The sequence below is a fragment of the Phalaenopsis equestris genome, unplaced genomic scaffold (assembly GCF_001263595.1).
Source record: "Phalaenopsis equestris unplaced genomic scaffold, ASM126359v1 Scaffold210247, whole genome shotgun sequence".
NCBI classification, from domain to species: Eukaryota; Viridiplantae; Streptophyta; class Magnoliopsida; order Asparagales; family Orchidaceae; genus Phalaenopsis; species Phalaenopsis equestris.
Genome location: NW_018229347.1, coordinates 111,243 through 117,717, shown reverse-complemented (window position 1 = coordinate 117,717; position 6,475 = coordinate 111,243).

Genomic DNA, 6,475 nt, shown 5'->3' with positions numbered 1-6,475 from the left:
TATATTTGATGAGAAGTATTTTAAAAAAAATTAATTGATTACAAGACTACAAAGATTTATAATCAATTAAAAGCATTAATTAAGAAAATATAATAAAAATTATTAAATTAGATTCAAATGATGTTTTAAATCTTGCCCAATTCTTAACGTCTTATGACTACGTGATTAGGGTTGTCAAAACTAGTCTTTATTTGTGAACGGCTCGTGTTCGGCTCACTAAGAAAGCTAGCCGAACACGAACACATATTTTGAGCTCAAAATATAAACGAGCCGAACATGAGCTAAGCCTAAGCTCGCTCGTGTTCGGCTCGTTTACACCCATAGTTAGGAAAGACAAAATGTTTGTTATACCTTTTTATAAATTTTATCAACTTAAATATTGTATAAGTTATTGAATAGCAATAATTTATTTTATTAATAATAGTACATAATTTACTTCTAACAAGTTAAAATTATTGTATAATTATAAAAATTGTTTACCACTCTTAAAATACGACATTTATATACATATCACACACTTTATGTATTTGCATATCAAACGCTTGGACTTTCAAGCTTGCATACATAACACTAATTTTTAATATCACTTCAAAAATATTATTATAACTAAAATTTTAAAAATGATATATAGCTTTTAATGAATAGGTTCACGATACCAAAATGTTACAAATATAAATATCAAACTATATGTGTTTAGAAATGCAACAAAAAGGGAATTATGGGATATGCATATAAATTTCACTTAAATTTTACTTAATTATATTTTTTATGTGTTAGAAAATTTATGATAGAAAGATAGTTTATTATTTTGTGTTTATACAAAGATCTGGCACACATAAATAAGAAATGTCATGACTAGTTCGTAGGAGACAGAGTATTTGTAAGCCAATTCAAATGGATAAAAATCACAAGTTCTAATTTAATTGAAATGATTCAACTACCGTACATTATATGTTACAAAAAATACTCCTCTTAGTATGCAAACATGCTTATATACTACAATGGACATGAGTTATAGGGAACACTTTTATGATGCAAGTTGAAGAAGTTTTAATGCGTCTAAATATCATTTTTATGGTTTGTTTTATCTTTGACTTAAATAAAGGAAAGGCTATAGAGCAAAATGTTTAAGATGAGCCTTGGAAAATGCAAGTTGTGTCTAAGTTGGCTACGATATGTATTGAGGTCAATATTGTCGATGATATCTACCATATTAATTATAATTGTACATCAATGATATGATCACATGAATCTAGCAAATATTCAACAATTCTTGCTTATGAACACTAAATGACTGCATCACAATAGTCAAAAGATGGAAACGCCAAGTGTCATTTCCTTTGTTGGAATTATGAGCTGACTGAATAGAAGCACAACTGCACGAAAGAATAAGTGACACCTAATCCGATGGACAATCATTCTTAACTAGCTCCCTCAACTAACTTCATATGTCTTCACAAAGATAGCCAAAGGGAACCCCACAAAATATCTTTCTAATCCTCTGAGAATGTCCCTTGTTCAAGAGAGATGCATGTCAGATTACATTGATACACCCTCAGCCTGACAATCTAGGTTAACCCTTACAATAGGAGGACCTCTACTCAAGTTTCCATTGAGAGGGTTGACCGATGACCAATCGAATTTATGTTAGCTGACAAAAGGTTTTAGTCACCGATTGATAAGGTTAACGAATCATTAAATGCCATTCTTCAAATGGTTATGGATATGAAATGGTGTCAATGTCAGTTATGATTGTAAAAAACTATCAGAGTCGGTAAAAAATATGAAAGGTGTAATAATTACTTGTAAAGTTCCTATTAAAACAATGACAAACATGTAATTTTACTAGATACTGTTGGAACCTATAAATATGGGGTTATTTCTTCAATAAAGGACACTAAATTTACTCTCTAAGAACTTGTGCTACTGTGCATTCTATTCTTCTCCCAGTCTCTCTCTATTTCTCCCATCTGTCCAATGTTATATACATTTGGTGTAATCCACAAGACATATTTAGATCTAACATTCTAAAAGATGTAGTGAACGTGGAATCTTGTCATTAACAAGAAGAGGAGCATGCCACTTAGAAGGAACTCATTTGGTAGACACCTCAAACATGGAGCATGTAATGGGATTTGTTCCATAGTAAATTTAGGAGCTCATAGATCAAATGACGGGGTTGACCTTTACGCTACTTGAGAGAAGATCATAAACTCCACAAGAATAGAACCCTCAAGAAGAAGCTGAACCCCATGGACACCAAGCGACTTAAAAGGGAATAATGGATGGAAGACTATTAATACCATGATAGTGTTGGGTCTAGACCGAGGATCAAACCATGATTTGGGTGAATGAAGGTCTATCATCAGTTAGAGTATGTGTTCTTGACTCGACCCACAAATATGCAGTTATTTACTTTTCAAAAGATATCAAAAAACTTGACCCAATATATCTTAGCGGCTAATGCCCAAAATGATATGTTATAGAATTTTAGAATTTGATGTGCACATAACGGGTATTACGCTAGTATACACATCGTTTCAAGTAATATAGAGTTTTCCTTAAAAACCCTGTATCGATCCCACAGAGAAGCAATAAATTTATATAATGACTTCTAAAATTCCTACTTAAAACAGAAGATAATTATCTAGAAAAAAGAAGTAATTACTACCAATAACTGCAGTTTAAAAACTAAAATAAAAATGTTAAGTTTTTTGAAGACAGCTAAGTGTAGAAGAGTTTCAAATTATGTGAAGAATCTTCCTCCTTGCAATGAGTTTATAATCAATGTAGGAAACAAATGTTTAAAGGTTAAAATGTAGTTGTGTGCCAAATAGAAGCATACCTATCCTTTATCATCTTTCGAGTGCATAAAGAAGATTAGCTAATCTAAAGTTACTTTCCTAATTGATATGGTTATGATGAGTAGATTCTACTCTCTCTCTTCCAGATTACCCACTATGCCCTCTCTATAGAACTAACCAGGCCTTAGGTTCCGAATTAAAGACTAAATTGATAACGGTTCTATCCTGTCAACCTATAATCACCAATTCTACGTCGTCCATCAAAACTTATTTCCCAAAACTTATTTCCCTATTTATTTGCACTGCACTATGAACTACTTTTCCTTCACCAAATAATGCAATGTGTTTCTTACTGATTTCATTATGGATTCACGATAAATTTTAACATACCAATTGGCCAGATTGAATATGTAAAGGAAGAATGAAGTAATGAATCATCACAAGTATGAAATAAGAGAAGTTCTAAACAGTTAAAATTGGAATGAGGAGGAGGTTCACAAGGATCAGACAATCAATCCTATTAAACTCAATTGAGGCTACACCTCTTGAGACCAGCTATGTGCCTTAAAACCTAAAACCCGTGCTCGGTTTGGAACATTAAGAAGAAAAACATTACACCAGGCTTACATAACTGTATGGATATGTTCGTCTATGTACGATGAAGCTTTAGAAACAAAAATCACTCACTTTGGTGAATGATCCATGAAGATCTTGTGGTTTAAACATGAACGACGATCGGTTAATCGTCCCGTGGGGACAATGAACCGATGTCGTCCATTTTCATGTATCGGAAATGGACTACCAAGATTAAAACGAACTGATACGTTGTGGAGGGGGAAGCATTTAAATAGGAAAATATGAACTTACGTGGAAAGGTCCACAAATCAGAACTCGCTCGTGACACTTTGACAACTTCGAGGTTTGAGTTGGCGTCGCGTCGGATAAATAGGAAAATATGATTTTCTCATTTAAATAAATTCAAAAAATCCATAAAAACTTTCAAAAGGCATATCTTTGCATAGAAAAATCACAAAGATAAACTAAAAATGCCCCTATATTCATGAGACAGAGGAGAAAATTACAAAAATAAAATTAACAATAAATGATTTATATTTAAATTTTAATTAATTAAATTCTATTTTGAGTATCTTAAGTATTAAAAATTGAATATAAGTCCACAAAATACAAAATTTTTATGGATTACTTATTTCATCCTTGGAAACATTCTCTGAATTTTTTCAGGGATAGAAAATATCCCTTAATTAAAAATTACCAATTTTATAATAGCTCTATAATTATTTTTTAAATAATTATGAAAAATCAGAAAATTGGCAATTTAAATAAAAATGGTTAGAAAATCTAAGGTGATCATATAAAGTTATAATTTAGACACTTTGCGTAAAATTGTCAATTTTAAAATTTACATCTTAGCCCAAATATTCCCCAAACCTGGTTTTTTTACTTTTAATTCTTTACTTTAAAGAATTAGAAGTGGTAATTAGGGTTAATCTAATCCTAATCTCTAGGTCTAACCCATCTTAGACCTAAATTCAACTTTAAGCCTTAACCAAATTAGGCTATACCCTAAACTTTTATGTCTAAGCTCATTTTAAACCTTAAACCTTGATTAGGTCTATCCCTAATTTGACCTAATCTAACCCATTAAGCCTTACTTACATTTGGCTTAAATGACCTTAAAACTTGATTAGGTCTAACCCTAATTAGACCTATTCTTACCCCTTAAGCCTTACTTACGTTAGGCTTAAATGAGCTTAAACATTGATTAGGTATAACCTTAATCAGACCTAATCTAACCTCTTAAGCCTTACTTACATTAGGCTTAAATCACCTTAAACCTTGTGTAGGTCTAACCTTAATCAAACCTAATATAACCCCTTAAGCCTTACTCGCATTAGGCTTAAATCACTTTAAACCTTGATTAGGTCTCGCCTTAATCAAACCTAATCTAACCCCTTAAGCCTTACTTACATTAGGCTTAAACCAACTTAAAATTTGATTAGGTTTAACCCAAATTGGACCTAATCTAAACCCTTCAAGTTTTACTTACATTAGGCTTAAAACCAAATTAAACTCTAATTAAGTCTAACCCTAATTATACTTAATTAGACCTTAAGCTTTACTTCCATTAAGCTTAAGTATACCTTAAACCTAATTAAGTCTAACCTTAATTAAACTTAATTAAACTGTAAGCCTTACTTACATTAGGCTTAAATCGACTTAAAATTTAATTAAGTCAAACCTAATTAGACTTAATTAAATTAAGCCTTACTTACATTAAGCTTAAGTCAACTTAAACTCTAATTAAGTCTAACCTAATTGACTTAATTAAACCTTAAGGCTTACTTACTATAGGCTTAAGTCAAATTAAACCTTAATTAAGTCTATAATTAGACTTAGTTAAATTTTAATGCTTACTTACATTAGCCTTAAGTCAACTTAAACCTTAATCAAGTCTAACCATAATTAGACTTAATTAAATTTTAAACCTTACTTATTTAGGCTTAAATCAACTTAAACCCCCTAATTAAGTCTTACCCTAATTAGACTTAATTAAAATTTAAGTCTTGCTTAGATTAGGCTTAAATCAACTTAAACTCTAATTAAGTCCAACCCTAATTAGATTTAGTTAAACCTTAAGCCTTACTTACATTAGGCATAAAACAACTTAAACTGTAATTAAGTCTAACCCTAATTAGATTTATTTAAACCTTAAACATTACTTATGTTAGACTTAAGTCAACTTAAACCTTACTTAAGTCTAACCCTAATTAAACTTATTTAAACCTTATGCTTTACTTACATTAAGCTTAAGTATACTTGAAACTTTAATTAAGTTTAACCCTAATTAGACTTAATTAAATCTTAAGCTCTGCTTACATTAGCTTAAGTATACCTTAAATCCTAATTAAATTTAACCCTAATTAGACCTGATTAAACTTATTAAGCCTTACCTACATTAGGCTTAATTAAACTCAAAATCTTAATTAAGTCTAAACCATATTAGACTTAATTAATTACTTAAGTCTTTCCTAAATTAGACTTAAGTCACTGACAGCGACTTTATATATGCTTAAAAATATAAGAATTTGATACTGCTGCTAGAAGATTTAATTCCCTGGCAACGGTGCAAAAAAATTGACAGCGGTTATAAATTCGATAAAGATGTATATAAAATATTCAATAATTGTAAAATCACACCTATCAACGTAAGTATACATATCACTCAAGTAATACAGGGCTCTAATGGAGTCCTAGATATCAATCCCACATTGAGTAATATTAGAGGCTACAAACTAAGATTTTAGAAAATCAATTCTTAATCACAACAATATAGTTCAAATTGCTTATCTGTCACTAATAGGCAAATGAAATTAATGTGTAATTTTAATAACTCTTAAATAACTAGTTCTACTAATAAAGTTTCTAATGTGAAGTTCAATATATAAGAAAGCATCCTTCTCCTTGTCAAGAAATTAAAGTGAATGGATAAAGTGAATTAGTTTAAATAAGATTGTGCCAAACAGGAGCATACCTATTTTTTATCCTTTGGTCCAGGCATAAAGAACATTGACTAATCCTATGCTTGTTTACTGAATCTGCGGCTAGGCTGGGAGGATACCGGCTCTAACTTTGGAGCTCACATGTTCCCC